We start from the raw sequence: 11,305 nt of genomic DNA on the forward strand, positions 1-11,305 counted from the left end.
CCTCCATATACTGAGGGAACCGGGTGCCGCCATATACTGAGGGAACCAGGTGCCTCCATATACTGAGGGAACCGGGTGCCGCCATATACTGAGGGAACCAGGTGCCTCCATACACTGAGGAGAATGTATAAATAGGAAAAAATTCCCGGTTCCACAGCGCAGTCCACAAATTCAATCAGGAGATGATGATGGATGTATAAGATATTTTATTAGGCCAGGGTGCAACGCGTTTCGGGGCTTGGGATCCCCTTCGTCAGGCAAATAGGCATCATAACATATCAGACAAACTGGTGCCCTTAAATAAAACCATTTTTTGGCGCCAAAATGAAGCTCCGCACAATAGGCGTGGCCTCCATGAGCGGAATTAACATAGTGACATAAATGTATTGAAAAAACAACATAATGAAGTACATATACATTAAAAGACAATCTCATATACAGAATGGAAATACCTGGAGCGCATATGAAACAAACTCTACGTCCCAGGAGAGCGTGCATCTCCGAGCTAGCAGCGCCTGCGCCAACTCCCGATGATACTGATGATGACGGCCGGAGGGAAGACAGCGCATGCGCTCGCTCGCAACATGCAGAGAGAGACACACGGTGCCCCAGCGCGCGCGCACTGGAGTCGGACTGAGTCCGAGGAGTAAACACAATGCGCGTGCGCCTCGGGAACCGCCGTAGCCAAACACACATGTCGGCGAAGCGAACTCCCGCAGCTAGCCAATCCGGCACAGTACAAAATGAGCATGGGGGAAGGGCTGGGCTGAGAATCAAAATATAAATATAAAATTGGGGTGCACCCATACAGATAAAATATAAAATGTAATGTACTGCATTGAGATGCATGTATGAAGATAAAATAAACTGCATGACTGGTAAGTGAATGTGGAATTGAATTAACAGGGATAAGATGCACCATCTAATTAAAATAAATATCATGATATAAAAAATAAAAGTATATAATGAAGGCTATGGCGAAAAATGGTAACAATTTCATAAAAGTTGAAGTTGTGTGATTGGGTAAATAGAAAAATAGATACAGATACTTAAAACAATAAGCGTCTAGTACTGATACTCCTTTAGCAGCCATAATAAATAACACATTAATTAGCACAAAATTCTGTGTATTAAGATGAGAAGTGGCTAAAACTCTAGTAATAACACCCTGAGAATAAATTACATATTCATAAACCCCAAGGTATGGATTGGTCACAAGCTGCACCCCAAGGAAATGGCAGTGGGTAGGGCAATTGGGCTTTGTAAGGGTGTGTGGTGAATTCACCGGATGATATCGATGGCTTCATTGAGGCCTAATGGGTGTAAACTATGAAATCTGTAAATCCAATAGGATTCTCTTTTCTGGAATCTGTCAAATCTATCGTGTGTATTGGCAGGGATATGCTCAATAACTTTTAAAGAGAAAACGGAAAGATCTTTGTTATGACACATAGTCGCATGTTTGGACACACTATGATTCAGAAATCCACGCTGAACGTTAAAGCGGTGTTTATTCATCCGGCAGCGTAACTGTTGCATAGTTCTACCAACGTATTGTAAGTGGCAGGGACATTCAAGTAGATATATGACGTAAGGCGTGGAGCAGTCCACTCTGCTTTTCAGGGTAAAAGATTCTTTGGTCACATTGCTGGTAAGATTAGTAGCGCCTCCAATGATATTGCTACAACATTTGGATGCTTTGCTTCTGCATTTATATACCCCCGGGTTGTTCTTAGTCAGAACAGGAAGGGGATCACGGCTTCTTAAACGACTGGGTGCCAAAACATTCTTTAAGGTGCTTGCACGCCTGAATGTAATAGCAGGTCTATCTGGAATGTGTTCTCCCAATATGGGATCTTGTTTTAGAATATTCCAGTGTCTTGCCAGTATTTGTCTTATATTAAGATGTGAGGCAAAATACGTAGTAATAAAGTTGTGTTTGAACTTCTCCGGATCTACTGGAGACTTTCGGGCTTCAGGGTGATCGGTGGTAGCGGTCAGTTCACATTTAGGTGGACCAATGAGAGCACGCTTGTATGCTGCTTTGATGATATTACTAGGATAGCCTTTAGTTTTCAATCTTTCTGAGACGATCTTGCTCTGAAGAATATAGTCACTAGTTTGCGTGCAATTGCGCCTTAAACGGAAGAACTGACCGTAAGGCAGGTTTAATTTCCATTTTTTAAAATGGCAGCTATTAAAAGACAGTAGACTGTTGCCATCCACTTTTTAAAAAAATGTCTTTGTGATAACCTTATCACCATCATTGGACAGTACAAGGTCTAGATATTCCATGGTAGAGGAATTACATTTCCCACTCAGAGAAATATTGTATGTGTTGTCATTGAGATACTCTGTGAATTTATGGAATTCTTCTTCTGTATCATCCCATACGAATAGAAGATCGTCTATATAGCGTTTGAACAGCTTGATCTTGTTACGCCACTTGTTGTTGGCACCAAAGATATATTCACATTCATATTCGCCCATATACAGGTTAGCGAAGGCAGGGGCAAAGCGGGTCCCCATAGCGGTCCCATGGGTCTGTAGGAACACTTAGTCTTCAAACACAAAATAATTGTGTTCCAATATGTACTTGATGCAATCACAGACAAACGTCTTTTGGGGCTCAGGCATAGTGTGATCTTTCTTTAGGACTTTATCTATAACCTGTAGACCTTTGTTGTTGGGAATATTGGAATATAAAGACGTGACGTCTAATGTAGCCCAACTGTATCTTTGATTCCACTTGAAACCGTCCAATGTGTGGATAAGAGTGGGTGTATCCTTTAAATATGATTCGAGAGTCACTACATATTTTTGGAGAAGGATGTCGACATATTGGGATATGTTACTGGAGATGGAATTTATCCCTGCGATTATTGGTCGCCCGGGGGGATTGAGGATGCATTTATGCACCTTTGGCAGGTGATAAAAGGTAGCCGTTTTTGGGTTCTTAATAGTCATAAACTCTTTTTCATTTTTATTAATGATCCCATCACATAAATTCACAGAGTATCTCAATGACAACACATACAATATTTCTCTGAGTGGGAAATGTAATTCCTCTACCATAGAATATCTAGACCTTGTACTGTCCAATGATGGTGATAAGGTTATCACAAAGACATTTTTTTTAAAAAGTGGATGAAAACAGTCTACTGTCTTTTAAAAGCTGCCATTTTAAAAAACGGAAATCTGTCTAGTGTATGTAACTAGCTCTATCTGCCTAGTGTATGTAACTAGCTCTATCTGTCTAGTGTATGTAACTAGCTCTATCTGCCTAGTGTCTGTAACTAGCTCTATCTGCCTAGTGTATGTAACTAGCTCTATCTGTCTAGTGTATGTAACTAGCTCTATCTGTCTAGTTTCTGTAACTAGCTCTATCTGCCTAGTGTATGTAACTAGCTCTATCTGCCTAGTGTATGTAACTAGCTCTATCTGCCTAGTGTGTGTAACTAGCTCTATCTGCCTAGTGTGTGTAACTAGCTCTATCTGCCTAGTGTATGTAACTAGCTCTATCTGTCTAGTGTATGTAACTAGCTCTATCTGTCTAGTGTATGTAACTAGCTCTATCTGCCTAGTGTATGTAACTAGCTCTATCTGCCTAGTGTCTGTAACTAGCTCTATCTGTCTAGTTTCTGTAACTAGCTCTATCTGCCTAGTGTATGTAACTAGCTCTATCTGCCTAGTGTATGTAACTAGCTCTATCTGTCTAGTGTATGTAACTAGCTCTATCTGTCTAGTGTATGTAACTAGCTCTATCTGTCTAGTGTATGTAACTAGCTCTATCTGTCTAGTGTGTGTAACTAGCTCTATCTGTCTAGTGTGTGTAACTAGCTCTATCTGTCTAGTTTCTGTAACTAGCTCTATCTGCCTAGTGTATGTAACTAGCTCTATCTGCCTAGTGTATGTAACTAGCTCTATCTGTCTAGTGTATGTAACTAGCTCTATCTGTCTAGTGTATGTAACTAGCTCTATCTGTCTAGTGTATGTAACTAGCTCTATCTGCCTAGTGAATGTAACTAGCTCTATCTGTCTAGTGTATGTAACTAGCTCTATCTGTCTAGTTTCTGTAACTAGCTCTATCTGCCTAGTGTATGTAACTAGCTCTATCTGTCTAGTGTATGTAACTAGCTCTATCTGTCTAGTGTATGTAACTAGCTCTATCTGTCTAGTGTATGTAACTACCTCTATCTGTCTAGTGTATGTAACTAGCTCTATCTGCCTAGTGTATGTAACTAGCTCTATCTGTCTAGTGTATGTAACTAGCTCTATCTGCCTAGTGTCTGTAACTAGCTCTATCTGCCTAGTGTATGTAACTAGCTCTATCTGTCTAGTGTATGTAACTAGCTCTATCTGTCTAGTTTCTGTAACTAGCTCTATCTGCCTAGTGTATGTAACTAGCTCTATCTGCCTAGTGTATGTAACTAGCTCTATCTGCCTAGTGTGTGTAACTAGCTCTATCTGCCTAGTGTGTGTAACTAGCTCTATCTGCCTAGTGTATGTAACTAGCTCTATCTGTCTAGTGTATGTAACTAGCTCTATCTGTCTAGTGTATGTAACTAGCTCTATCTGCCTAGTGTATGTAACTAGCTCTATCTGCCTAGTGTCTGTAACTAGCTCTATCTGTCTAGTTTCTGTAACTAGCTCTATCTGCCTAGTGTATGTAACTAGCTCTATCTGCCTAGTGTATGTAACTAGCTCTATCTGTCTAGTGTATGTAACTAGCTCTATCTGTCTAGTGTATGTAACTAGCTCTATCTGTCTAGTGTATGTAACTAGCTCTATCTGTCTAGTGTGTGTAACTAGCTCTATCTGTCTAGTGTGTGTAACTAGCTCTATCTGTCTAGTTTCTGTAACTAGCTCTATCTGCCTAGTGTATGTAACTAGCTCTATCTGCCTAGTGTATGTAACTAGCTCTATCTGTCTAGTGTATGTAACTAGCTCTATCTGTCTAGTGTATGTAACTAGCTCTATCTGTCTAGTGTATGTAACTAGCTCTATCTGCCTAGTGAATGTAACTAGCTCTATCTGTCTAGTGTATGTAACTAGCTCTATCTGTCTAGTTTCTGTAACTAGCTCTATCTGCCTAGTGTATGTAACTAGCTCTATCTGTCTAGTGTATGTAACTAGCTCTATCTGTCTAGTGTATGTAACTAGCTCTATCTGTCTAGTGTATGTAACTACCTCTATCTGTCTAGTGTATGTAACTAGCTCTATCTGTCTAGTGTATGTAACTAGCTCTATCTGCCTAGTGTATGTAACTAGCTCTATCTGTCTAGTGTATGTAACTAGCTCTATCTGTCTAGTGTATGTAACTAGCTCTATTTGTCTAGTGTATGTAACTAGCTCTATCTGCCTAGTGTATGTAACTAGCTCTATCTGTCTAGTTTCTGTAACTAGCTCTATCTGCCTAGTGTATGTAACTAGCTCTATCTGTCTAGTGTATGTAACTAGCTCTATCTGTCTAGTGTATGTAACTAGCTCTATCTGTCTAGTGTATGTAACTACCTCTATCTGTCTAGTGTATGTAACTAGCTCTATCTGTCTAGTGTATGTAACTAGCTCTATCTGCCTAGTGTATGTAACTAGCTCTATCTGCCTAGTGTATGTAACTAGCTCTATCTGTCTGGTTTCTGTAACTAGCTCTATCTGCCTAGTGTATGTAACTAGCTCTATCTGCCTAGTGTATGTAACTAGCTCTATCTGTCTAGTGTATGTAACTAGCTCTATCTGTCTAGTGTATGTAACTAGCTCTATCTGTCTAGTGTATGTAACTAGCTCTATCTGCCTAGTGTATGTAACTAGCTCTATCTGCCTAGTGTATGTAACTAGCTCTATCTGCCTAGTGTCTGTAACTAGCTCTATCTGTCTAGTGTGTGTAACTAGCTCTATCTGCCTAGTGTATGTAACTAGCTCTATCTGCCTAGTGTATGTAACTAGCTCTATCTGTCTAGTTTCTGTAACTAGCTCTATCTGCCTAGTGTATGTAACTAGCTCTATCTGTCTAGTGTATGTAACTAGCTCTATCTGTCTAGTGTATGTAACTAGCTCTATCTGTCTAGTGTATGTAACTAGCTCTATCTGTCTAGTGTATGTAACTAGCTCTATCTGTCTAGTGTATGTAACTAGCTCTATCTGCCTAGTGTATGTAACTAGCTCTATCTGTCTAGTGTATGTAACTAGCTCTATCTGTCTAGTGTATGTAACTAGCTCTATCTGTCTAGTTTCTGTAACTAGCTCTATCTGCCTAGTGTATGTAACTAGCTCTATCTGTCTAGTGTATGTAACTAGCTCTGTCTGTCTAGTGTCTGTAACTAGCTCTGTCTGCCTAGTGTGTGTAACTAGCTCTATCTGTCTAGTGTATGTAACTAGCTCTATCTGTCTAGTGTCTGTAACTAGCTCTATCTGTCTAGTGTATGTAACTAGCTCTATCTGTCTAGTTTCTGTAACTAGCTCTATCTGTCTAGTGTCTGTAACTAGCTCTATCTGTCTAGTGTATGTAACTAGCTCTATCTGTCTAGTGTATGTAACTAGCTCTATCTGTCTAGTGTATGTAACTAGCTCTATCTGCCTAGTGTATGTAACTAGCTCTATCTGTCTAGTGTATGTAACTAGCTCTATCTGTCTAGTGTATGTAACTAGCTCTATCTGCCTAGTGTATGTAACTAGCTCTATCTGCCTAGTGTATGTAACTAGCTCTATCTGTCTAGTGTCTGTAACTAGCTCTATCTGTCTAGTGTCTGTAACTAGCTCTATCTGTCTAGTGTCTGTAACTAGCTCTATCTGTCTAGTGTCTGTAACTAGCTCTATCTGTCTAGTGTGTGTAACTAGCTCTATCTGTCTAGTGTATGTAACTAGCTCTATCTGCCTAGTGTCTGTAACTAGCTCTATCTGTCTAGTGTATGTAACTAGCTCTATCTGCCTAGTGTATGTAACTAGCTCTATTTGTCTAGTGTATGTAACTAGCTCTATCTGTCTAGTGTATGTAACTAGCTCTATCTGCCTAGTGTATGTAACTAGCTCTATCTGTCTAGTGTCTGTAACTAGCTCTATCTGTCTAGTGTTTGTAACTAGCTCTATCTGTCTAATGTCTGTAACTAGCTCTATCTGTCTAGTGTCTGTAACTAGCTCTATCTGTCTAATGTGTGTAACTAGCTCTATCTGTCTAGTGTGTGTAACTAGCTCTATCTGTCTAGTGTATGTAAGTAGCTCTATCTGTCTAGTGTATGTAACTAGCTCTATCTGTCTAGTGTATGTAACTACCTCTATCTGTCTAGTGTGTGTAACTAGCTCTATCTGCCTAGTGTATGTAACTAGCTCTATCTGCCTAGTGTATGTAACTAGCTCTATCTGCCTAGTGTCTGTAACTAGCTCTATCTGTCTGGTGTATGTAACTAGCTCTATCTGTCTAATGTATGTAACTAGCTCTATCTGTCTAATGTATGTAACTAGCTCTATCTGTCTAGTGTATGTAACTAGCTCTATCTGCCTAGTGTCTGTAACTAGCTCTATCTGCCTAGTGTATGTAACTAGCTCTATCTGTCTAGTGTCTGTAACTAGCTCTATCTGTCTAGTGTATGTAACTAGCTCTGTCTGTCTAGTGTCTGTAACTAGCTCTATCTGTCTAGTGTATGTAACTAGCTCTATCTGCCTAGTGTATGTAACTAGCTCTATCTGCCTAGTGTCTGTAACTAGCTCTATCTGCCTAGTGTATGTAACTAGCTCTATCTGTCTAGTGTATGTAACTAGCTCTATCTGTCTAGTGTATGTAACTAGCTCTATCTGTCTAGTGTATGTAACTAGCTCTATCTGTCTAGTGTGTGTAACTAGCTCTATCTGTCTAGTGTATGTAACTAGCTCTATCTGTCTAGTGTATGTAACTAGCTCTATCTGTCTAGTGTGTGTAACTAGCTCTGTCTGTCTAGTGTATGTAACTAGCTCTATCTGCCTAGTGTCTGTAACTAGCTCTATCCGTCTAGTGTATGTAACTAGCTCTATCTGTCTAGTGTATGTAACTAGCTCTATCTGTCTAGTGTATGTAACTAGCTCTATCTGTCTAGTGTATGTAACTAGCTCTATCTGTCTAGTGTGTGTAACTAGCTCTATCTGTCTAGTGTATGTAACTAGCTCTATCTGCCTAGTGTATGTAACTAGCTCTATCTGTCTAGTGTCTGTAACTAGCTCTATCTGTCTAGTGTCTGTAACTAGCTCTATCTGTCTAGTGTCTGTAACTAGCTCTATCTGTCTAGTGTGTGTAACTAGCTCTATCTGTCTAGTGTCTGTAACTAGCTCTATCTGTCTAGTGTATGTAACTAGCTCTATTTGTCTAGTGTCTGTAACTACCTCTATCTGTCTAGTGTGTGTAACTAGCTCTATCTGTCTAGTGTATGTAACTAGCTCTATCTGTCTAGTGTGTGTAACTAGCTCTATCTGTCTAGTGTATGTAACTAGCTCTATCTGCCTAGTGTATGTAACTAGCTCTATCTGTCTAGTGTGTGTAACTAGCTCTATCTGTCTAGTGTATGTAACTAGCTCTATCTGTCTAGTGTCTGTAACTACCTCTATCTGTCTAGTGTATGTAACTAGCTCTATCTGCCTAGTGTATGTAACTAGCTCTATCTGCCTAGTGTCTGTAACTAGCTCTATCTGTCTAGTGTATGTAACTAGCTCTATCTGCCTAGTGTATGTAACTAGCTCTATCTGCCTAGTGTGTGTAACTAGCTCTATCTGTCTAGTGTATGTAACTAGCTCTATCTGTCTAGTGTATGTAACTAGCTCTATCTGCCTAGTGTGTGTAACTAGCTCTATCTGTCTAGTGTATGTAACTAGCTCTATCTGTCTAGTGTATGTAACTAGCTCTATCTGTCTAGTGTCTGTAACTAGCTCTATCTGTCTAGTGTATGTAACTAGCTCTATCTGTCTAGTGTATGTAACTAGCTCTATCTGTCTAGTGTATGTAACTAGCTCTATCTGTCTAGTGTATGTAACTAGCTCTATCTGTCTAGTGTATGTAACTAGCTCTATCTGTCTAGTGTATGTAACTAGCTCTATCTGTCTAGTGTATGTAACTAGCTCTATCTGCCTAGTGTATGTAACTAGCTCTATCTGCCTAGTGTATGTAACTAGCTCTATCTGTCTAGTGTATGTAACTACCTCTATCTGCCTAGTGTCTGTAACTAGCTCTATCTGCCTAGTGTCTGTAACTAGCTCTATCTGTCTAGTGTATGTAACTAGCTCTGTCTGTCTAGTGTATGTAACTAGCTCTATCTGCCTAGTGTCTGTAACTAGCTCTATCTGTCTAGTGTATGTAACTAGCTCTATCTGTCTAGTGTCTGTAACTACCTCTATCTGTCTAGTGCATGTAACTAGCTCTATCTGTCTAGTGTGTGTAACTAGCTCTATCTGTCTAGTGTATGTAACTAGCTCTATCTGTCTAGTGTGTGTAACTAGCTCTATCTGTCTAGTGTATGTAACTAGCTCTATCTGTCTAGTGTATGTAACTAGCTCTATCTGTCTAGTGTGTGTAACTAGCTCTATCTGTCTAGTGTGTGTAACTACCTCTATCTGCCTAGTGTATGTAACTACCTCTATCTGTCTAGTGTATGTAACTAGCTCTATCTGTCTAGTGTCTGTAACTAGCTCTATCTGTCTAGTGTGTGTAACTAGCTCTATCTGTCTAGTGTGTGTAACTACCTCTATCTGTCTAGTGTATGTAACTAGCTCTATCTGCCTAGTGTCTGTAACTAGCTCTATCTGCCTAGTGTCTGTAACTAGCTCTATCTGCCTAGTGTCTGTAACTAGCTCTATCTGCCTAGTGTCTGTAACTAGCTCTATCTGTCTGGTGTATGTAACTACCTCAATCTGTCTAGTGTCTGTAACTAGCTCTATCTGTCTAGTGTATGTAACTAGCTCTATCTGTCTAGTGTATGTAACTAGCTCTATCTGTCTAGTGTATGTAACTAGCTCTATCTGTCTAGTGTATGTAACTAGCTCTATCTGTCTAGTGTATGTAACTAGCTCTATCTGCCTAGTGTCTGTAACTAGCTCTATCTGTCTAGTGTATGTAACTAGCTCTATCTGCCTAGTGTATGTAACTAGCTCTATCTGTCTAGTGTATGTAACTAGCTCTATCTGTCTAGTGTATGTAACTAGCTCTATCTGCCTAGTGTATGTAACTAGCTCTATCTGTCTAGTGTATGTAACTAGCTCTATCTGTCTAGTGTATGTAACTAGCTCTATCTGCCTAGTGTATGTAACTACCTCTATCTGCCTAGTGTCTGTAACTAGCTCTATCTGTCTAGTGTATGTAACTAGCTCTATCTGTCTAGTGTATGTAACTAGCTCTATCTGCCTAGTGTATGTAACTAGCTCTATCTGCCTAGTGTATGTAACTAGCTCTATCTGCCTAGTGTATGTAACTAGCTCTATCTGCCTAGTGTATGTAACTAGCTCTATCTGTCTAGTGTATGTAACTAGCTCTATCTGTCTAGTGTCTGTAACTAGCTCTATCTGTCTAATGTGTGTAACTAGCTCTATCTGTCTAGTGTATGTAACTAGCTCTATCTGCCTAGTGTATGTAACTAGCTCTATCTGTCTAGTGTGTGTAACTAGCTCTATCTGTCTAGTGTATGTAACTAGCTCTATCTGTCTAGTGTATGTAACTAGCTCTATCTGCCTAGTGTCTGTAACTAGCTCTATCTGTCTAGTGTATGTAACTAGCTCTATCTGCCTAGTGTATGTAACTAGCTCTATCTGTCTAGTGTGTGTAACTAGCTCTATCTGTCTAGTGTATGTAACTAGCTCTATCTGTCTAGTGTATGTAACTAGCTCTATCTGCCTAGTGTCTGTAACTACCTCTATCTGTCTAGTGTGTGTAACTAGCTCTATCTGCCTACTGTATGTAACTAGCTCTATCTGCCTAGTGTATGTAACTAGCTCTATCTGCCTAGTGTCTGTAACTAGCTCTATCTGTCTAGTGTATGTAACTAGCTCTATCTGTCTAGTGTATGTAACTAGCTCTATCTGTCTAGTGTATGTAACTAGCTCTATCTGCCTAGTGTGTGTAACTAGCTCTATCTGTCTAGTGTATGTAACTAGCTCTATCTGTCTAGTGTATGTAACTAGCTCTATCTGTCTAGTGTATGTAACTAGCTCTATCTGTCTAGTGTATGTAACTAGCTCTATCTGTCTAGTGTATGTAACTAGCTCTATCTGTCTAGTGTATGTAACTAGCTCTATCTGTCTAGTGTATGTAACTAGCTCTATCTGTCTAGTGTATGTAACTAGCTCTATCTGTCTA

Source organism: Hyla sarda, chromosome 1 (genome assembly GCF_029499605.1).
Source record: "Hyla sarda isolate aHylSar1 chromosome 1, aHylSar1.hap1, whole genome shotgun sequence".
Lineage (NCBI taxonomy): Eukaryota > Metazoa > Chordata > Amphibia > Anura > Hylidae > Hyla > Hyla sarda.